General features: G+C 37.9%; 1 protein-coding gene across 8 annotated transcripts in view; it reads left to right on the forward strand.

The window, feature by feature from the left end:
• Positions 1-24,471, forward strand: part of zbtb20 (zinc finger and BTB domain containing 20) — a 58,323-nt gene that overhangs the window by 19,667 nt on the left and 14,185 nt on the right. Inside the window, exon 1 of one of the 8 annotated variants that reach the window (XM_083531289.1) lies at positions 4,086-5,126. The exons of 5 other annotated variants lie outside the window; for them this stretch is intronic. The gene's annotated coding sequence lies outside the window, so the exon portion shown is untranslated. Of the gene's footprint in view, positions 1-4,085; positions 5,127-19,546; positions 20,658-24,471 lie in introns of those variants that run through there. 2 more of the 8 variants (XM_083531285.1, XM_083531290.1) reach the window with 2 other exon arrangements.

Below are 24,471 nucleotides of genomic sequence, written 5' to 3' on the forward strand. Positions count from 1 at the left end.
CTATATATACAATATAAACTATATATACAACTATATATACAATATAAACTATATACATCTATATATACAATATAAACTATATACATCTATATATACAATATAAACTATATATACAACTATATATACAATATAAACTATATACATCTATATATACAATATAAACTATATATACAACTATATACAGAATATAAACTATATACAACTATATACACAATATAAACTATATACAACTATATATACAATATAAACTATATACATCTATATATACAATATAAACTATATACATCTATATATACAATATAAACTATATATACAACTATATATACAATATAAACTATATACATCTATATATACAATATAAACTATATATACAACTATATACAGAATATAAACTATATACAACTATATACACAATATAAACTATATACAACTATATATACAATATAAACTATATACAACTATATATACACTATAAACTATATACAACTATATATACAATATAAACTATATACAACTATATATACAATATAAACTATATACGACTATATACACAATATAAACTATATACAACTATATACACAATATAAACTATATATATACAACTATATATACAATATAAACTATATACAACTATATACACAATATAAACTATATACAACTATATATACAATATAAACTATATACAACTATATATACACTATAAACTATATACAACTATATATACAATATAAACTATATACAACTATATACACAATATAAACTATATATACAACTATATACAACTATATACACAATATAAACTATATACAACTATATATACAATATAAACTATATATACAACTATATACAACTATATACACAATATAAACTATATACAACTATATATACACTATAAACTATATACAACTATATATACAATATAAACTATATACAACTATATACACAATATAAACTATATATACAACTATATACAACTATATATACACTATAAACTATATACAACTATATATACAATATAAACTATATATACAACTATATACAACTATATACACAATATAAACTATATACAACTATATATACACTATAAACTATATACAACTATATATACAATATAAACTATATACAACTATATACACAATATAAACTATATATACAACTATATACAACTATATACACAATATAAACTATATACAACTATATATACAATATAAACTATATACAACTATATATACACTATAAACTATATACAACTATATATACAATATAAACTATATACAACTATATACACAATATAAACTATATATACAACTATATACAACTATATACACAATATAAACTATATATACAACTATATACAACTATATACACAATATAAACTATATACAACTATATATACAATATAAACTATATATACAACTATATATATACAATATAAACTATATACAACTATATACACAATATAAACTATATATACAACTATATACAACTATATACACAATATAAACTATATACAACTATATATACAATATAAACTATATACAACTATATACACAATATAAACTATATATACAACTATATACAACTATATACACAATATAAACTATATACAACTATATATACAATATAAACTATATACAACTATATACACAATATAAACTATATATACAACTATATACAACTATATACACAATATAAACTATATACAACTATATATACAATATAAACTATATACAACTATATACACAATATAAACTATATATACAACTATATACAACTATATACACAATATAAACTATATATACAACTATATACAACTATATACACAATATAAACTATATACAACTATATATACAATATAAACTATATATACAACTATATATACAATATAAACTATATACAACTATATACACAATATAAACTATATATACAACTATATACAACTATATACACAATATAAACTATATACAACTATATATACAATATAAACTATATACAACTATATATACAATATAAACTATATATACAACTATATATACAATATAAACTATATACAATATAAACTATATATACAACTATATATACAATATAAACTATATACAACTATATATACAATATAAACTATATACAACTATAAACACAATATAAACTATATATACAACTATATACAACTATATACACAATATAAACTATATACAACTATATACACAATATAAACTATACACAATATAAACTATATATACAATATAAACTATATACAACTATATATACAATATAAACTATATATACAATATAAACTATATACAACTATATACACAATATAAACTATACACAATATAAACTATATATACAATATAAACTATATACAACTATATATACAATATAAACTATATATACAATATAAACTATATACAACTATATACACAATATAAACTATACACAATATAAACTATATATACAATATAAACTATATACAACTATATATACAATATAAACTATATACAACTATATATACAATATAAACTATATACAACTATATATACAATATAAACTATATACAACTATATACACAATATAAAATATATACAACTATATATACACTATAAACTATATACAACTATTTATACAATATAAGCTATATACAACTATATATACAATATAAACTATATACAACTATATATACAATATAAACTATATACATCTATATATACAATATAAACTGTATACAATATTATATACAATATAAACCATATACAACTATATATACAATATAAACTATATACAACTATATATACACACTATAAACTATATACAACTATATATACAATATAAACTATATACATCTATATATACAATATAAACTGTATACAATATTATATACAATATAAACCATATACAACTATATATACAATATAAACTATATACAACTATATATACACACTATAAACTATATACAACTATATATACAATATAAACTATATACATCTATATATACAATATAAACTGTATACAATATTATATACAATATAAACCATATACAACTATATATACAATATAAACTATATACAACTATATATACACACTATAAACTATATACAACTATATATACACTATAAACTATATACAACTATATATACAATATAAACTATATACATCTATATATACAATATAAACTGTATACAATATTATATACAATATAAACTATATATACAACTATATACACAATATAAACTATATACAACTATATATACAATATAAACAATATATACAACTATATACACAATATTAACTATATACACAATATAAACTATATACAACTATATATACAATATAAACTATATAAACAACTATATACACAATATAAACTATATATACAACTATATACACAATATAAACTATATACAACTATATATACAATATAAACTATATAAACAACTATATACACAATATAAACTATATATACAACTATATACACAATATAAACTATATACAACTATATATACAATATAAACAATATAAACAATATATACAATTATATACACAATATAAACTATATACAACTATATATACAATATAAACAATATAAACAATATATACAACTATATACACAATATCAACTATATATACAATATAAACTATATACAACTATATATACAATATACAGTACAACAATATAAAGTATATATACAATATAGACATTTCACTGCATGTCGTACCCTGTATGTATGTGTATGTGACAAATAAAACTAAATTTGATTTAAACAATATACACTATATATACAATATAAACTATATAAACAATATACAATTATCTACACATTATACAGCATATACACAATATGCACCCTTAAAGGCTATACACAATTTAAACCGTTTACATAGTATACAAAAATATGCACCATATACACATTTATACCATATACACAATCATATACAAAATATTCACTATATAAACAAAATATAACGTATTCACAAATATACACAATATACCCCATATACACTATACTAATTTCACAATATTTACTATATACACAATCATATCACAAAATATCCCTTATTATATGCAAACTCTACACAGTGCACATCATGTACATGAAATACAGCATATATACAAAACTTTGTTGAGTAAAACACAAGGTAATATCAGGAGACTTTTGTCTCTGCAGCGTGACGAGCAAAGCAGCCTGGTGTTTTGGCTCGGTGATACTGTATCTGGTGTGGTTTGTGGCGAGAGACGAATAAAATCACCATATTACTGGTTAACATTAATCCTCCTACTCGGTTCCCAATAACGTAAGAAAAAACATTTCAAGAGATTTCACACAGAACACACACACGATACGACGAGGGACGTGAACTAACACGAATTCTCTCACAGGTGGTGGAATCATTTAAAGTGAAAAAAAAGATGGTTTCATTCGATTCCTTTTTCGAACCTGAAACGAATCGAGCGCCGAATCTGGACGTGGTTTCAGCCGAAGAGCTTCGCGCAAACGCCGTAAAACGTATCGTATCATCACATCATTTTGTTACCAGGAGAGAAGTTTTCTGAGACGAGGAGATTTCAGGACACAAAGCCGGAGCTCTGTATAAGTGTGTAAGTGCAGTGTGCATTGTTGAATATAAACAGGACGGCAGCGGCGTGTTTGGCCTAAACACCGGGCCGCGAGTCGGGTTTCCATTGAAATGGCACACAGATGGCACGGACGAGCTGCCAGGAGCTTTTTTGCATGAACACATAGATAAAAACCTGTCAGGCAGTTGATGGTTAATAACCAAATTTCTTTACCAAACATATTTTGTTTAGGCAAAGAGACAGGGTGTGCAGGCAGGCAGGCAGGCAGGCAGGCAGGCAGGCAGGCAGGCAGGCGGCGCGTCGGCCCTTTAAATCCATACGGGAGCAGGCAGGCGTTTTCACCTCGCGTGAGAAATGTATCTTGGATTCTAATAGGGAAGTTGTGCATTTGCCAAGGTGCATGCGTGTCCTCAGCTAACCCCGGCACCCATATGGCGCTCGGCAGAGTCCACGTGAGGATCGCTGAGAGTTTTCTGGAGGGAAAAATATCTGGAAGTGGTTTGTAAAAGAGAGATGAAAAAATAAAACCGAGGTAGGCGAAGCATTCTCTCTGGCAGCAGTGCCAAGTTTACTTCTGATTTGTTTACAGCCATGCTCTCTCTCTCTCTCTCTCTCTCTCTCTCTCTCTCTCTCTTTCTCTCTCTCTCTCTCTCTCTATCTCTCTCTATCTCTCTATCTCTCTCTCTCTGTCAGTGTATGTGTTTGTGAGAAACGGGGCCTGGGTCGGTTAGAGGAGGGAGCTGTGCACTCACGCTCGGCACAAAGACACACACTGTCCTCCATTTTGGAGAAGAGAAGAGGGCAGCCTGCGACTCGTCTGCCGTTCAGAGTCTCGGAACAATTTGCGAGCGAACAATACACGCAAAAGAGGGAGGAAGAAACGTAAGAAAAGAGAAAGAAAGTAAAAAAAAAACAAATGGGAAAAAATATGAAACAATCAGCCACGTGCTCATTAAGAGGCCGTTAGCGCACGTGGCTGTGAAGCGTCCCGGCGTCGAGGCTCCACACAGCAGCAGGTAGCAGCAGCTCACACCTCCTTCTGCTGCTGCTTCCAGCCACAACGCCGGAGCTGTACAGAGCTGCTGCAGGGAGTTTGGACTTTGCCTTCTCTCTCTCTCTCTCACACACACACACACACACACACACACACACACACACACTCTTCAACACTCTGAGCCAACTAAACACACTTCATTCATCTGCAGGAAGCGTCTGATGAACTTCCAGACCATAAAGCAGATTATTTAGTAACGAATGAACGAGGCAGGAGTGAGTGAGAGTGTACAGGTCTCACCTTCATTACTCTTTATATCACCTTCACTCCTCCACTCATCCCTCCATCTGAGTGTGACTTCACTCCTCTACTCCCTCACTCATTCACGTCTTCAGTTTTTTTACCCCTCCCCTCCTTCTCTCCTTCACTCCTTCATTCCGTCTCTCCTTCACTCCTCCACTCCCTCACTTTTCCTCTCCTTCACTCATTTACTCCTCCACCCCTTCACTCCTTCTCTCCTTCACTCCTCCACTCCTTCTCTTCTTCACTTTTCCACTCTTTCAATCCTCCACTCCTTCACTCCTCCACCCATTCTCTCTTTCTCTCCTTCACTTCTTCCCTCCCTTACTCTTTCTCTCTATCCCTCCTTGTATCCTTCAGTGCTTCTCTCATTTACTTCCTCACTCCCTCACTCCTTCTCTCCTTCACTTCTTCCCTCCTTCCCTTCTACCCTTATTTCCTCCTTTTCTAATTCCCTCCTTTACTCCTCCACTCTCAGCTTATATTTATTTTTTTTATTTCTGAGTTCTGTCTTGTATAACACTGAACTGATTTGGGTTGGTAATTTATTTAAGGTTTATTGCTCTTCCCTCTCCTTCTCTCTCTCTCTCTCTCTCTCTCTCTCTCTCTCTCTCTCTCTCCTTTTCTCTCTTTTCATTTATTGCAAATTACCATATTTTGTTCTTCATGTGATCAATATCTTCCAAGTTCCCGATCTTTAATATGTAAGCGGCCCAGATGTTTCTTGTACTGTATAGGCACAGGGTGGTGTGTGTGTGTGTGTGTGTGTGTGTGTGTGTGTGTGTGTGTGTGAGAGAGAGAGAGAGAGAGAGAGAGAGAGAGAGAGAGAGAGAGAGAGAGAGAGAGAGAGAGAGAGAGAGGACCGGTTTAAGGGAGCCAGGCCCGGATCGTGAGTGTGTGTGTGTGTGTGTGTGTGTGTGTGTGTGTGTGTGTGTGTGTGTGTGTTCAACCAGCTGCAGGAGAGAGAGGAGACATTTTGTTGTCTTTCGCAGAGTGAGGGAGCGCGAGAGGTGCACCGACCTGTTGCCAGGACAAATGGTGTTGCCAAGACAATTTGGCAGAGACGTACCTTTTTTTCTCTCTCTTTCTTTCTCTCTCTCTCTCTCTCTCTCTCTCTCTCTCTCTCTCTCTCTCTCTCTCTCTCTCATTCAGTCTCCCTTATACAGTCTCCCTCCCTCTCTCATTTTCTTCCCTCCCTGTCTCTCTCTCTCTCTCTCTCTCGTCCTCTCTCTCGTTCTCGTTTCTCGTTTTTTTTTTCCTTTTTTTTTCAGTGACTGACGATGGCAGCTGCTCTGTGAGCGCCAGCATATGGGCCGATGTTTATATACTATTAACGAGCGTGTACTACAGCCTCGCTTTCATCTCCTTCACTTCTGCACACTCACTCCTTCCATCATACGTATATTTAGAAAGGAATTCAGGGAATGGGCATTGTTCCGCGCACTTTCTTTCTTTCTTTCTTACTTTCTTTATTTCTTTCTTTCTTTCTCCCTTTTTTTTTTCCTTTCTTTCTCGTTCAGCACAGAGGCTAAACATTCCTTTTTCTCTTCTTCTTCCTCATTCTGTAAAGTTTACTCTGAAGAGCTCGGTTCCTCCAGCTGCTTCCTCAAGATTCTCCCGTAATCCAAGTCGCATCCTGGCAGTTTTAAAGAAAGAATGAAAGAAAGAAAGAAACAAACAAATATAACAAACTCTGTTCTATCACGCTGTCATTGAACTGCATTTCATCACACACTCAGGATTTCCACAGAGTCTTAAATCCAAAATTCTAAAAAAAAATGTCAAATTTCTAAATTTTGGGCCTTACAAAGTCATAAATTTGCTGTTCTGAGTCTTAAATCGTTTTAAACAGGTATTCATTTTTCTGATGTCCATGTAACGTTACTTCTGATGCTCCCTGAAATGCTCCTGCAGCACTTTAGAATGTTTCTGTTAGTTTTCGTGGTGTTTTAGTTTTTTTTTATTCACTGCTCCAAATATAATTCACTGTGTTACGACTAGCAGCCAATCAGCTTCCTGTTACTGCAGCGACTCTCTCATCGTACCACAGACGTAAAACTGATTTGACTTATTTAGCGACGGTGAAGTGAAAGTTGAAAGATACATGGCTTTAAACAATGCGTTTAAGTCCTCGGTTACGGTCGGCTCGCGAACCGCATACTCGTGTGTGTGTTTTTGATGTCGTGATAAAGGTCTTACATTTCTTTCTTAATGGTTTAAAAAGGTCTAATAAAGTCTTAAATGTGACTTTTGTGAAACTTGAAAAAACTCTGCACAACATTTGTTTGGCTTCTGTACCGCTTTCATTTTTCACACACTGAATAGAATAGAATAGAATTTTATTCGAAACACTTCAAACACATCCGACAAGACCCAGGGATGAAACTCTTTTTTTTATTATTCTCACACACACACAATTCACTCAAAAGAACTAATAATAAATACTACTAATAATAATAATAAATGGTGCGAGGCTTTTGTCCCGACACGTCTCCTTCACACCGCTGCCATTAATCACTGAAGGTCAGATCAGCTTTTTTGGGGGGGGCTGTCTATTGTTTTTTGTGTAGTTTTTTCTCGCCAGATTGAGAATTATTCATTGGGATTTCGAGCAAAACAACGCCTTTGTTCAGCCGAGCGCTTTAAAACTCCAACAGCCAATCGGCTCTGTTTGCTTCTTGTGTTTTTACCCAAAACACATTGCTTATGGTGCACACACACACACACACACACACACACACACACACACACACACACACACAGGTATAACACACAGTGTTTCAGTGCCATACACTCAAGCTACTCTGGTTCTCAGAGGGAAAAAAAAAAAACATTCCAAAGTGGTCTCGAGCGTAAGGTCAATCATTTCCACGAGACTCTAATCATCTTATAGCGAGTGTCGAAATCTTCTCATTCAGCTCTTCCTGTTCTCTTTTGTTACGCCGAGTTTCTTTATGAACTGGGCCAGTTATACAACACATTGCTGATGTAACGCTATAAAACATTAAAGCAACAGGCAGCCTACTCAGTGTGTGTGTGTGTGTGTGTGTGTGTGTGTGTGTGTGTGTGTGTGTGTGTGTGTGTGTGTGTGTGTGTGTGAGTTTGGCTCGCCTTAGACGGGTTTTTCCCGCGTTTATGATTCTACAGTTTACTTTTTGCATCTGTGAATATTCACACAAACAAAACGTCTTAAAGCTACAGACACTGCACTGAGAGTTTGTGTCCTGTTACGCTTTCCGTAGCTAAAAGTCTTTTCTCCTTCAAACAGTGATGTAGAAGGTGTACGATTTTGCCCCTCACGTGTTTGACCCTAAAATACTGTCCATGATCTTCATTTAAATAAAGTATTTTTTATCCCGTTTGTGTTACAGTAGACGTTTTTTATCCTGTTTGTGTTACGGTAGACGTTTTTATCCCGTTTGTGTTACAGTAGACGTTTTTTATCCTGTTTGTGTTACGGTAGACGTTTTTGGCCTATTTGTGTTACAGTAGACGCTTTTTATCCTGTTTGTGTTACAGTAGACGTTTTTATCCTGTTTGTGTTACAGTAGACGTTTTTATCCTGTTTGTGTTACAGTAGACGCTTTTGGCCTATTTGTGTTACAGTAGACGCTTTTTATCCTGTTTGTGTTACAGTAGATGTTTTTGGCCTATTTGTGTTACAGTAGACGCTTTTTATCCTGTTTGTGTTACAGTAGACGTTTTTTATCCTGTTTGTGTTACAGTAGACGTTTTTGGCCTATTTGTGTTACAGTAGATGCTTTTTATCCTGTTTGTGTTACAGTAGACGTTTTTTATCCTGTTTGTGTTACAGTAGACGTTTTTATCCCGTTTGTGTTACGGTAGACGTTTTTATCCCGTTTGTGTTACGGTAGACGTTTTTATCCCGTTTGTGTTACAGTAGACGCTTTTGGCCCGTTTGTGTTACAGTAGACGCTTTTTATCCTGTTTGTGTTACAGTATATGCTTTTTATCCTGTTTGTGTTACAGTAGACGTTTTTATCCTGTTTGTGTTACAGTAGACGTTTTTTTATCCTGTTTGTGTTACAGTAGACGCTTTTGGCCCGTTTGTGTTACAGTAGACGTTTTTATCCCGTTTGTGTTACAGTAGACGCTTTTGGCCCGTTTGTGTTACAGTAGACGCTTTTTATCCTGTTTGTGTTACAGTAGACGTTTTTATCCTGTTTGTGTTACAGTAGACGTTTTTTATCCTGTTTGTGTTACAGTAGACGCTTTTGGCCCGTTTGTGTTACAGTAGACGTTTTTATCCTGTTTGTGTTACAGTAGACGCTTTTGGCCCGTTTGTGTTACAGTAGACGTTTTTATCCTGTTTGTGTTACAGTAGACGTTTTTATCCTGTTTGTGTTACAGTAGACGTTTTTTATCCTGTTTGTTACAGTAGACGCTTTTTATCCTGTTTGTGTTACAGTAGACGCTTTTTATCCTGTTTGTGTTACAGTAGACGTTTTTTATCCTGTTTGTTACAGTAGACGTTTTTTATCCTGTTTGTGTTACAGTAGACGCTTTTTATCCTGTTTGTGTTACAGTAGACGTTTTTGGCCCGTTTGTGTTACAGTAGACGTTTTTATCCTGTTTGTGTTACAGTAGACGCTTTTGGCCCGTTTGTGTTACAGTAGACGCTTTTTATCCTGTTTGTGTTACAGTAGACGTTTTTATCCTGTTTGTGTTACAGTAGACGTTTTTTATCCTGTTTGTGTTACAGTAGACGCTTTTGGCCCGTTTGTGTTACAGTAGACGTTTTTATCCTGTTTGTGTTACAGTAGACGCTTTTGGCCCGTTTGTGTTACAGTAGACGTTTTTATCCTGTTTGTGTTACAGTAGACGCTTTTTATCCTGTTTGTGTTACAGTAGACGCTTTTGGCCCGTTTGTGTTACAGTAGACGTTTTTATCCTGTTTGTGTTACAGTAGACGTTTTTATCCTGTTTGTGTTACAGTAGACGTTTTTTATCCTGTTTGTTACAGTAGACGCTTTTTATCCTGTTTGTGTTACAGTAGACGCTTTTTATCCTGTTTGTGTTACAGTAGACGTTTTTTATCCTGTTTGTTACAGTAGACGTTTTTTATCCTGTTTGTGTTACAGTAGACGCTTTTTATCCTGTTTGTGTTACAGTAGACGTTTTTGGCCCGTTTGTGTTTTAGTAAAATTTTCATCTATTATTTTTTATGGGGTTCTAAATGTGGTTAATGCTGCAGTATGTCGATTTTCCCTTTGGAATAAAGACAAAAATGATTATTAATGAATTTTTTTATTTTTTATGCTTTTAAGATGTTGTGTCTATATTGTGTAGATGTTTTGTAGATGTTGTGCAGATGTGGTGACGTAGTGAATCCTGAAGCAGGAATTGATTAAGATCTCTGGCATTATGGATTTCTGTAGCAGTGTGTCGAACTCTATGTCTTATACACTCTGGATAAATGGATCCTCATTTCACAGAGAATTTGTGTTAAAACTAATCTTCATTTATATGCATCTGATTATATATTAATGTAGCTTTTGATCTGTGATGAAATATCCGAAGATTTTAATGTAAAAGCTTTACATTTTTTTTTCATGTCTGTGTCTTGTGTTATAAATGATATCAGTATTTTTGATTATCTCAGTATTTACCAATATATCGCTTCAACCTCTTGAATTTCTGTGAAATCTCTGTATTAGGGAAATTTTTCCCATTTTCTTTCTGTTAGGCAGGATTTCTTTTACCACATAAGTAGTCGTTTTTTAACAAAACGTGCCATGCAGGTGAATTATTATTATTATTATTATTATTATTATTATTATTATTATTATTATTATTAATATTGTGCCTACAGTACGTTTGGTCTCTTGCTGCAGAGGGGGAAAAAAAAACAAAAAGCTTTAACGGCTAATCTTCAAATGCAAATCAATTGCAAACATAGCTAAAAGGAGGGTAAAAAAAAAGAAAACAGTGCTAAAGGTCAAACCCGAGCGAACGCTGGCGCTTTTTACGCCACTGAAAGGCCTTTGTCCTCGAGCGCAGTCCGGAAGCTTCTCACCTTTTCAGATGAGAGAGATTTGACGGAGGAGAGATCTTATAGCGCTTATTATTCATACTCGTATTTTATTTTCTCTCTCTCTCTCTCTCTCTCTCTCTCTCTCTCTCTCTCTCTCTCTCTCGCTCTCTCTCTCTCTCATACACACACACACGCGGCTCCATTCATCCAACGCCAAGTGCTTCATTCCAGCCTGCCCTTAGAGTAGATGACTCTTCAGTCACCAGTCTTTTTTTTTCTGAGCTCCGTTGTGGAGGTTATTGACTGTTGTTCTGTTCTGTAAATTCTTCTTCTCTCTCATCCTTCAGAGACGGACACGTTGCCCATGCTTGCACGTATTATTAACTCTCGCCGTCCTCATCGCTCAGGCCTCTCTGTAACACACACACACACACACACACACACACACTTGTCCACTCCTACATTTGAGTCCCTGTTGTTCTGTTCACCAGCCTTTATGTGTTTGTCTCTGATTGTTGCCAATTGCTCACACTGGAGACTCCTTCTTTAAATGTCGTATAAATGTCTTATGGGTGCATCAGCTTAAAATTTGACGATATTAAGCATCGAATTCTTTAACTGTGTATCGGGTACAGGTTGGTGTTTGTATCGCGATGCATCGTTTTTTTTTTTTACATAATTACGTTGGTAAAAACGGATTTATTTCTATGTGCTATAGTTTTATGTTTTAGAAAGTGACCAAAAGTTTGTGACCAATATTTGATATTGTTAGATTTTTATTATGGCCAACAAACCGTCATTCATCGAGAGGTTTTTAATGCGATCTACGATGCCCGTGGTGCCTTTTCTGATCAGGGAAGAATCAAACAGCACACAGCATGGCACATATGTTTTTCTTTAGTTTAATGCAGATAACAGACAAGTTTATACACACAGGAAAAAACCTGAGCTAAAGCTGTGTCCTGTTTGGGTAAGAAAACATAGTAGATGTGTGAGTCCAGATAAAGACTTCCTGTATACCTTACATACTCATATCGTAAAGATCCTATAGACACTGAACAGACAACAGACAAGCGATGTGTTTAGAGAACCAGTGTGAGAACCATCTTAACACTAACATATATGTAGATTGATTTCTCCTCATTTCTCGAGCGCGTTCTCTCAGCACCTCTGCTGCTACATGAAATTTGACGTATTGCAACACTACGGATCACAAAGAATTCTCACATAGAATCAATGGCAGAGGCAGAGCTGCATCTTCCTGCAGACACAACAGGGAAAGAACGTCTGGATTTATTTTATCTTTTATTTATTTGTTTTTGCACTACGAAGGCGTGTGTGTGAAAGGGGCCATGCGTTAGAAGTCAGAAAGCACTTAATAAAGTAAATTGCTAATTTGCTGTTTGTCAGAACGAAATAAATTAAACTATCTGTACCATATTGAGTTGCATAGTATCATATTCTTTCCATTTTGTTGAATCAGATTGTTTTGCATCATAATAGGGTGGAATCATATCGGTAGCAGTTTCATACGTATGTTGAATATATTTTATTGTTGGCTATGCTTCGAGATGCAAATATATATATATAAATATATATAGTAAAATTATTCATCTGTGTATAACTTCCTGTTTACAGTCCCACTGATTCCTGTTTCGGCTCAGCCAGTGATTGATGAAGTAATTCCTGGGAGTCAGAGCCGGCATTCCAGGGTCAGGGGTCAGACATTAGGGAGCAGATCAGGTTCCTGCATTCCCTCTAGTTCCTGATTCCTTTTAATGTTACATCCACTTGGGATATATATATATATATATAGATACATACATCCCTCCTGAGCCTGAGTATACAGTTATTAACTGCGAAAAGTATTGCCCCCCGACCCCCACCACCTCCTCACCACTGTGCACAAGTGAAGCCAGGTGCTGCAGTGAACAGACATACTGTAGATGGAAGTTTATTCTCAGGACACCAGTGACACGGATGTGTGTGTGTGTGTGTGTGTGTGTGTGTGTGTGTGTGTGTGTGTGTGTGTTACAGTGGCCTATATGGTTGGTAGACCTGTGAAAAATATGATATACTCGGGCAATTCATTCTAAGATTCAACCTTCTATTAAGCCATTATCTTTTCTTATTTTGAGAGAAAAGGAGAGAGAGAAAGAAAAAGAGAGAGAAAGAGAGGGGGACGGTGAGGCGTAACCTTACGCTATAGGTCATTATCGATATCACGGTTATATATAGGTGCATCACGATATGGCACAGGACTCCATACCGCAAAAGGACAGCTTTAAAAATAAAACATCCCTCATCAGGCAGGTCGATTATCCGCCTCAGACGGCCAGTACGCTCTGACCGGATCCGACAAAGGAACGCAAGCCGCCCAGAACAAAAATGCCACTTCGGTTATTATTTTTTTTTTTTACAACGTATTTTTTATTCTTTTTTTTTATCAACCGAGGAATTCTGGCACGGAGCGAAGCCCCCGGAACCGGAGCCTCTTCACACGTGCTCACACTCGCGTCGCTGCCAAAAAATCCCCGCCGTTCAGCCGCACGGCGTTCATGTCGCGAGTGCATTACACCGCCGCCGCGTTACAGCGTAACGAGAAAACACACCGCGTTTCGCCATTTAATCACAACCAGCAGCTCATTCACCAGTTCTGCTTAATCACAGGGCATATCGTCCTGGCACTGTGTGTGTGTGTGTGTGTGTGTGTGTGTGTGTGTGTGTGTGTGTGTGTGTGTGTGTGTGTGTGCTTTTTCTCATTCCTAATTTATCCAGGATAATTATAACTAGCAGCACCTGATTACTTTGGAAACTAATCAACAGCTCCATCCCAAATGCTGGAACTCGTGCCTGGTTAGCGCTCACACCGATTTTTTGAGGAAACGTCTCGCACCTCAGTGCCGCTCCTGATCATTCGGAATGAGTCCATTCATTCTCTAAAGCAGAAGTTCAGATAGTAGAGCAGCTTTATTGTCAGGTATGTTATTGAGCAGTGTGGGTAATGGATCTCATTAATGCTTTATCACATCATCCATTAGCGACGGGTCGTTCATGAGCGATTAGTTCTTTTTGACCGAGTCTTTAATGCGACTCAGAAGAACGAGTCGCCACAAAGACTGATTCGATCACAGAGCAAAGCGTCACAAAATCTCTGTAGGTTATGTACAGGAAACAGAATTGAGTAGTTCATCTCTCGATTCCTCTGGTCAGAGTCTTATGTTCTTTGATCACATGACTCCTGTAGACCCTACACAATGTAATAGATCAGGGTTTTTGTTTACGAATCTTAACATAATTGTTACAATAATTGCGGGAATCACGTGACAAAAGAAATGACAATACGGACCAAAAGATATGAGGTGAAGCTACTTGTTCTGTTTATTATAATTTGTCTTAAATTCATTGTCATATTTTTATTATTGGAACTATAGTTAGTTATAGTTGGTGTATGTAGATGTGTTGGGAATCTGCATGTTGAAAATTGACCATTTTATTTGATTTCTCATCAAAAGAAGGAAATTAACTAAATAACTAAACATTCATTTTGATTCAAGGAACTACTAAAATTATCCGATCTTCCCATCACTGATTGTTTTACCGTAACAGCACGACACACACAGTGTTTATTCCTTAACGATTATCTGCAGCTGCGATTTTGTAATTTTCCCCCCAATTTGTAGTTGATCCACCCACCGGCCCAAAAAAAAATTTAATAAAAAAGAAAACAAACAAAATAAAAAAGCTGTATATCCACAGGACAGGGATTTCCTCTGAGCCTCGGCCTCGCCAACGGCAGCAGACACTTAAGACGAATTCATCATTTATTTTTTATTTTTAAAAATAAAGACAGAAAGATAGAAGGCAGAAGTGCAGGAAGCAGCGGCGAAGCCGAAGCGCAGTCGTGTTTTCAGATCCAGGCCATCACTTAAGTGATTGAAGGGGTGAACGAGGGGTCAGAGGTGAAATGCTGCGGGAGCATGGCGAGCTCTGGTGGGCGTTCCACTCCGTCTCCGAGACCACGTCCATTTATTTATTTATTTAACTTTTATATAAAGGGTTCTCATGAACTTCAGCTCTTTTTTTTTTTGCTTATGCTTTACAATTTTTTTGAGCCTAAAAATTTGGCAGTTGCTACAGTACTCCTGTAGCACCATGATAAGGCGGTAATTGTGTGCATGCATGTGTGTGTGTTTGTGTGTGTGTGTGTGTGTGTGTGTGTATATACATGTGTTTGTGTGTGAGAGAGAAAGTGTCTGCTCCAGGGGGTTTGAGCTGTTCAGTGGTCCGTCACATGAGCAGTCAAATGGTTCACCTTCTGCTGAGACGGTTTTGTGAAACGTCACATTCATGCAAGGAAGAAAACAATCACGAGGCGGCGTGACGTTTTTCACCGTACACTCCTCACTACTGCTCTGATTAAAACTTCCTTCTAGTTTTTAAGTATTTCTTTCTTTATTTGTTTATTCAGTGCGGTTTACACAAAGAGCGTTAACAAAATGTGGTGATAAGTCTCTCAGGATTATTTGTGGGGGGTTTCTGTTAAGGGGTAAAAGTGTGTGGGGTAAAAGTGTGTGAGGCATCAAAGTCTGTGTGGTAAACGTGTGTGAGTTAAAAGTGTATGAGATAATCATATGAGGAGTTTAACGTGTGTGAGGTAAAAGTGTGTAAGAGGTAAATGTGTGTGAGGTAAAAGCATTAGAAAGTAAAAGTATGTGAGAGGTAAAAGTGTGTGAGGTAAAAGTGTATAAGGTAATCATGTGAGGAGGTAAACGTGTGTGAGGTAAAAGCATTAGAAAGTAAAAGTATGTGAGGGGTAAAAGTGTGTGAGGGGTAAACGTGTGTGAGGTAAAAGTGTATGAGGTAATCATGTAAGGAGGTAAACGTGTGTAAGGTAAAAGTGTGTGAGAGGTAAACGTGTGTGAGGTAAAAGCATTAGAAAGTAAAAGTATGTGCGGGGTAAAAGTGTATGAGGTAATCATGTGAGGAGGTAAACGTGTGTGAGGTAAAAGCATTAGAAAGTAAAGGTATGAGAGGGGTGAAAGTGTGTGAGGGGTAAAAGTGTGTGAGGGGTAAACGTGTGTGAGGTAATCATGTAAGGAGGTAAACGTGTGTAAGGTAAAAGTGTGTGAGGTAAAAGCATTAGAAAGTAAAAGTATGTGAGGTAAAAGTGTGAATAGGTCACTGTGTTTTGAGGTAAATGTGTGAAGCGGTACAAGGTGAAGTGTTAATAGGTGAACAAATATGTGAGGTTGAATTATTAAGGTAAAAGTGTGTGAGGTAAAAGCATTAGAAAGTAAAAGTATGAGAGGGGTGAAAGTGTGTGAGGGGTAAAAGTGTGTGAGGGGTAAACGTGTGTGAGGTAATCATGTAAGGAGGTAAACGTGTGTAAGGTAAAAGTGTGTGAGGTAAAAGCATTAGAAAGTAAAAGTATGTGAGGTAAAAGTGTGAATAGGTCACTGTGTTTTGAGGTAAATGTGTGAAGCGGTACAAGGTGAAGTGTTAATAGGTGAACAAATATGTGAGGTTGAATTATTAAGGTAAAAGTGTGTGAGGTAAAAGCATTAGAAAGTAAAAGTATGAGAGGGGTGAAAGTGTGTGAGGGGTAAAAGTGTATGAGGGGTAAACGTGTGTGAGGTAATCATGTAAGGAGGTAAACGTGTGTAAGGTAAAAGTGTGTGAGGTAAAAGCATTAGAAAGTAAAAGTATGTGAGGTAAAAGTGTGAATAGGTCACTGTGTTTTGAGGTAAATGTGTGAAGCGGTACAAGGTGAAGTGTTAATAGGTGAACAAATATGTGAGGTTGAATTATGAGGAGGTAAAAGTATGTTAGATAAAAGGTTAGGGGAGTAAGGGCATGTAGAGTGAGTGAGGAAGTAAAATTATATGAGGTATGTGAGCATGTTAGGTAAAATTGTAAGGTAAAAACCTGTGAGAAAAAGTGTAAGGATGTAAAATTAAGCGGTGTAAATGTGTGAGAAAGGAGATATGTCAGAAAGTATGTGAGGTAAAGTTATAAGGAGGTAAATGTATATGAGGTTAAAGTATGTTAAGTAAATGTGAGAGAAGGTAAAAGTATGTGAGGTAACATTGTGAGGAGGTCAATGTGTGTGGAGGTTAAAGTATGTGAGGTAAAAGTATAAGGAGTTAAAAGTATAAGAGGTGAAAGTATATGAGGTAGAATTATAAAGAAACGTGTAAGAATGTATAATTAAGCAGTGTAAAAGTGAGGAGGTACACGTGTGAGGAGATAAAGGTGTGTGGTAAAAGATTAAGGAGGTAAAAGTGTGTTAGGAGGTAAAAGTGTGTGAGAAGATAAAAGTGTGTGGTAAAAGATTAAGGAGGTAAATGCACGATGAGGTAAAAGTGTGTGAGGAGGTTAAAGTGTATGATTGAGCAGATGTATAATTAAGCAGTGTAAAAGTGAGGAGGTAAAAGCATGAGGAGGTACACGTGCGTGAGGGGGTAAAAGTGTGAGAAGATAAAAGTGTGAGAGGTAAAAGTGAACGAGTAATTGTGAAAATGTGTTTCAGTTAACGAGCGTTTGTTTGCAGGGTTTATTGGCAAACACTACCTGTTATAACAATTAGCCGTAATTAAGCCGGGTTACTGCTAGAGGTCACGTTACCGCTAGCACTAATGAGAGGGGACTGACATCACCGCATCAAGCCTTTAGCGCTGTGATTAGCTTCCGCTAAATCCAAACACCAAAACGGCGTCGTAAATAAATTACAATAATTACAAATCTTTTAAATAAAAAAAAATAGGTCTCTTGCTTTCCACTCGGGTTTCCACAGCGCTGTAATCTTACTTACACTCACACACACTTGTCTTCATACGCATTATAACACTTTATATCACTTCCTCTCTCACGGCTCATTGTCGTGTGACGCCGATTCCATAGAAAACCGAGGAATAAAGGAATAATGTATAATCCCACAGTAAGCCGGAGTTTCCTCACAGAGCTAACATTCAACAGCACACAGCTAGCCTAACGCTAATCCTGATCTCTCCATCATCATCTCATCACATCATCTCTGACTTTCTGCCCTTTCTGTTCCTCTAACGGGGTGATGTCATCCCCCTTAATCTGTCCATCCATCCACACCTCCGTTCCGTTTCTCTTCTGGGATATACTCTAAATGGCCGAAAGAGAGAGAGAAAGAGAGAAAGAGAGAGAGAGTAAGGGGGGAGAGCGAGAGGGAGGGAAAAAGTGAAACAGAAGGACAGAGGGAGCCAGAGATAGAAAGACAAAGAAAGATGCTGGGAGAAATAGAATAAGCAATAAATATAGGTAGACCGAAATAGAGAGACTGATGAATGAATTAAAAGATAGAGAGAGAGAGAGAGAGAGAGAGAGAGAGAGAGAGAGAGAGAGAGAGAGAGAGAAATAGAGAGAGAGAGAGAGAGAGAGAGAGAGAGAGAGAGAGAGAGAGATTAAGAATGAGAGAAATCCACCGATAGATAGATAGATAGATAGATAGAGATAGATAGACAGACAGACAGACAGACAGACAGACAGACAGACAGACAGACAGACAGACAGACTTGCCTCCTCCTGATTGGCTAGTGTCACTATGATTGACCAGCTATAGACTATGGTCCGCCCACCCATAGAGCTCCTGTGTAGTCTTATATACACAGATGGTCCGCGAATTCAATGGTACAACTAAATGTTTTGTGATCTTACGATGGCAATAGCAATACGACAAAATTATAAAATCTTTGTACGTTTCTCACAGCAGGCAAATGTTGAACCGGTGCTCGTCCACGCCCACGTCTTAAATTACCATATTTTTAAGTTACTACTTGGTCATCAGAACTCATAATTTGTAACAGAAGTAATTATAAACGTTTTTATTCCTACAAGTTTTCACACAGCTCTGACTCAGCTAGCTCCAGGTAACTAGGTGATAAATATCGTGAGGCGTATCCTGCACCGTACAGGCATGTCTCAGAGTTGACTCCGCCTCCTGCATTAAACCTGAACCCTCGCATTTATAACAGGGTTTTGGATTTTTTTTTTTTTTTACCGCACCACGAGGCATCAGTTGTTTTCTCTGGAGGATTTTTTTCCACACAAAGTCAGCTTGAAGAAGTTTGCCGAACATAAAGGAACGTTTAGGCGGAAAAAACACGAACACAAACAAAACGGAGAAAAACCGAAACGAGATCTTTTCTAGATTTGAATCATCGAAAATCACAAAATCATTGAAAAGACGGAGAAAAAAAATGTTGGAGAGGAGCATTTCAGCTTGAGTAAAGCGTGAAAAAAACCCAAAAAACAGCTTGGAGCGAAGCCAGAGTGTTCACTAACCGACAGGAGGAGGATTTGGGAAAGAAGGAGGGAAAAAAATCGTCCTCTTCCCTCCTTTTACTCCTCCTTTCTTTCTCTCTCTCTCTATCTCTCTCTCTCTCTCTCTCTCCTGTTCTTCTGCTCCTTCGGAAAGGGCGACTTGGCCTCGAGCCTGGAGTGCACGGGGTCGTTTCAGGTCAGCCCCAGCGTGTTTGGTGCATAGGAAGTGCACAGAGTTACACGCTCGCTGTATTTCACTTCCTCGTTTTCACGTGCCAGAAAGAGAGAGAGAGTGACGGAGAGAGAGAGACGGAGGAAGCTCGAGCAGGCCGAAGCCTGAGACGTAAAAACTATCGCGTTTTTTTTTTTTCTTCGGTTTACACATTAAACAAGACAAGAGTTCACATGTGAAGCGCACGAGGGAAGGACAGAGGCACCTGGTCGCCTCGGCCGGCGGGGATATGCCCGAACAGGTCGGCACCTTCCACCACTTTTCTCTCGTTCTCTCTTCTTCTTATCTTTTGTATTCTTTTTTTATTTGTATTGTATCGGCTGCTGCGTGTCGTACACACACTCCGATCCCCCCGGGCGCTTTAGCATGCTTGCTGTTAGCTTTTCGGGCCAGTGTCATAGTCTGGGTCGGTTTGTGTGTGTGTGTGTGTGTGTGTGTGTGTGTGTGTGTTCTTTGGCATCGTATAGAAAAAAGCAGGAGGATTCGGAGGGACGGTTCGATCGGAATGCTTGTTGATACACGTCATGTTTTTATCAGAAAGAAAGAGAAAGAGAGTCGTCCAAATCCTTATCACGACCCGAAAATACCATTCGGTTATAAAATGAAGCAAAAGGAATGTGTGTGTGTGTGTGTGTGTGTGTGTGTGTGTGTGTGTGTGTGTGTGTGTGTGTGTAACACTTTAGTACACTTCATCGAGTTGATCCAGAGTAAACATTTCACCGTCTCCTCTCTCTCTCCCTGAAACGGTAGAGCTCCAGCGTTTCAGTTTTCCTCCCAAAATCCACACACTCTTTGTGTGTGTGTGTGTGTGTGTGTGTACATGTGTGTGTGTTATATTTGGTTCCGGTTGCGGTTCCGGCCCACATTTCCACCCCGACCTAATTTTCCAGCTCTGACCCTGAGCCGACTCCACCATCACCTCAGCAGACCTCTGAGCAGTGTTCAACGCCTGCTTTCCTTCTGCTCCTCACACACACACACACACACACACACACACACACCAGGCTTGTAAAATAAGAGCTTTATTGTGTCTGAAATCTAATTCCAGATCATGCCGATTTCTGGATCATGATTGGTCGGTTTTCCAGAGCCTCAGCCCTGACTGTGTTAACGGCCCTGTTTCCGATACGTTACCGTTTCCATGGCAATGAAAGGGACTCGAGGATTCACTGTTTAAACATTTACAGAAGGAGTCTTCAGTGTCTCGCCCAGTGACAGTAAATGTAGCAATAGACGGATAAAAAGTACTGCGGGGGTTTTTTTTTTTTACGGAGTGAAGAGCGTGAGAGTGGCGTAAGGGGAATAAAACACAGCGGGCGTGCTGCTGAAGGAGAATAATCACTGTAACAGCACGACACCTGCAGGGTTTACGTGGTAAACGTCGCGTCAGGAAGTGATTACGCTCTCGCGGCGTACGGCACGGGATGTCTCGTACCTCCGTCTCAGGTTTGACTCTGCGAGAGCGCGGGATGCGTTCAGCGTCTCTGCTGCTGCGTAGGTGTCCGTTAATGCTGTTTGCCAATGCAAATGACGGATCTCCTGCCAGCGCCAGTTCATACGCCGGGAGCAAAAAAACTAAATCAATTACCCCCAAACACACCCCCCACCCCCAACCAGAGCACAAGCACCCCACCCCCACACCGTCCCGTCCCGGCCCGGCTCGCGCCTGCACGTTTCAGACGCATTATCCTCTTCATTTCCACGTTTATCCCTAATTGCAGCAGGAGTTACGTTTTTAAAGCACTCAGCCCCTTGATTGATATCGTTCATTAATTTAATTAGTGAGCCGAACGACAAGCAGACGGCGGCGACGACAAAAAAACCCTCAAATCGAACGACGGCGTCCATGAGGAAGAAGAGGAAGAGCGGGAGCGATTTTCCGTATTATTTCCTGTGTTCAGTCAGACACGAGCGATCCGCTTTAATTGGACGATGGGATCTCAGAGCGCAGGGACAAGCGCCGGCGCTAAACATCTGCGGGAGGAAAAAACGTCTAGCCGTCTGGGAGGGTCGCGAGATTTCAGATGTCACCTTTTTAATCGTTTTTATATTATTCCTATATTTTATGTAAAAAAAAATAATAAATAAATGGACTGCAGAAGACACAAGATACCAAACATTATCGGTATTATTACATATACTGTTATATACACACACTGTAGGGCCAAAAGTTTGTGGACACCTGACCATATGATTCCTATGTGCTCCTTTTTAAGCATCTCAATCAACGTTTAATTCTCATTTACTGTTATAATGAGCTCCATTCTTCTGGGAAGATGTTCCACCAGATTTTGTAGAGATTCCTTCAGACTGATGTAGGTGAGGTGAGGAAGCCTGGGGTGCAGTCAGTGTGAAAAATTCGTCCTAAAGATGTTCAAAAGAGCTTTATATCAGGAGATCTTTCACTTCAACCCAACCTTAATGGAGCTGCTTTGTGCACAGGGACATCGTCATGCTGGAACAGATTTGGGTCTCCTAGTTCGAGTGAAGGGAAAATGTCATGCTCCTGCATCCAGAGATGTTTTATACAGTTGTGTGTCTCCAGGTTTGTTCTAACAGTTTGGAGAAGAAGCACGTTTGAGTGGAAAGGCGTGTATGGGTTTTTCTTTCACACCACAGCGACTCGAACACTGTTACACTCAAATCTTTAACGGACTTGTGGTAACTTAATCCTATTATTGTTACAACTAACTTTAAGAAATGACTACATCTGTGGTATTTCCAGGGAACAGCAAAAGAAAAAAACGTTCCTTCACAGCTCTGACACTGGAGACTCCTTCCAGCAACCCCAAACACTTCTTATCAAACCCAAACTAATGGTGTCTATATTTTTTTTAATTCAACTAACAAACCTGTTCCTCTTCAAACTTTTAGCCTGAAAAAACTGACACTGGAGACTCCTTACCTACATGTGATATAAACAGACCAGGAACGTTTCGGCAAGGGCTCACCTGAGGAGTGTTGTCATAGTAACGCTAACGGGGGTGCGGTTAAAGGGAAACGAATTGAAAGCTTCTGACGCATCGGTGATGTAACACGGAGCACACTCACACACGCACGCACGTGTGCACAAATGCCCGGGTCTAGGTACGGATCCCTCGCTACCACACCTCCTCCGTCATCCAATCAGGGCGGTGGAGGGCGGAGTCTCAGCGGCGGAGGCAGCGCTGTCTCTGGGGCTCAGCGTCGGGGGGAAGCGAGGGAGAGAATGAGGTCAGCGTATCACTCAGGCTCATTAATATATTTATGTCCGTATTATACCCTGCCACGCAGAGGGCGTCAAAAATAAACATGGCGTCCTCCGTTTTCCCGCCAGACAGAGAGAAAGGCTGAGACGAGACGAGACGAGATGAGCACCGTTCAACACCAGGACAGCGCACCATTCAACATTTACATATTCAAGATTTATATTATTCCGAGGGGGATGACATCCCTCTCTCTGTTTTTCTTTCTCTCTCTCATACACACACACTTGCCCCACCCTCACCTTTCCCTCCATCTCTCTATCCCTCTCTTTCTCCCTCTTTCTCTCTGACAAAAATGATTTCCAGTCTGCATTCTTTATGAGACGTTCGCCTCATTACGGTGCCTCTGATTAACCCCAATCCTCCCTCTCACTCTCTCTCTCTTTTCTCTCTCTCTCTCTCTCTCTCTCTCTCTCACTCACTTTCTCTCATTCTTTCATTCTCTATCATTCTGTCCTTTTCCTCCTGTCCTCCCTTTCTCTATCTCTCTGTCTTTTTCTTGGCAATCTTTTGTTACGGCGGTGGGGCACAGCGATGGCAGCCCAGAGTATTGTGTCTGACTCTCTCTCCCAGACAAACTGACCTCTGGGGATTTATTGACAGCTCGCTGTACAAAGGCAGACACACACACACACACACACACACACACACACACTGTCACACAGCCACATGGTACGGACAGAGAGAGGGTGGGAGGTAATAAAAAATGGAGGGATAGAAAATAATTGGCGATCAATGACAACCCGCTTGTCCTCCTTCTTTGCTTCAACCTTTTCTTTCTTTTCTTTTTCTTCTTTCTTTTCCTTTTTTTCCTTTCTTTTCTTTAATTTTAAAACT

This window comes from Silurus aristotelis (genome assembly GCF_946808225.1).
Source record: "Silurus aristotelis genome assembly, chromosome: 26".
Lineage (NCBI taxonomy): Eukaryota > Metazoa > Chordata > Actinopteri > Siluriformes > Siluridae > Silurus > Silurus aristotelis.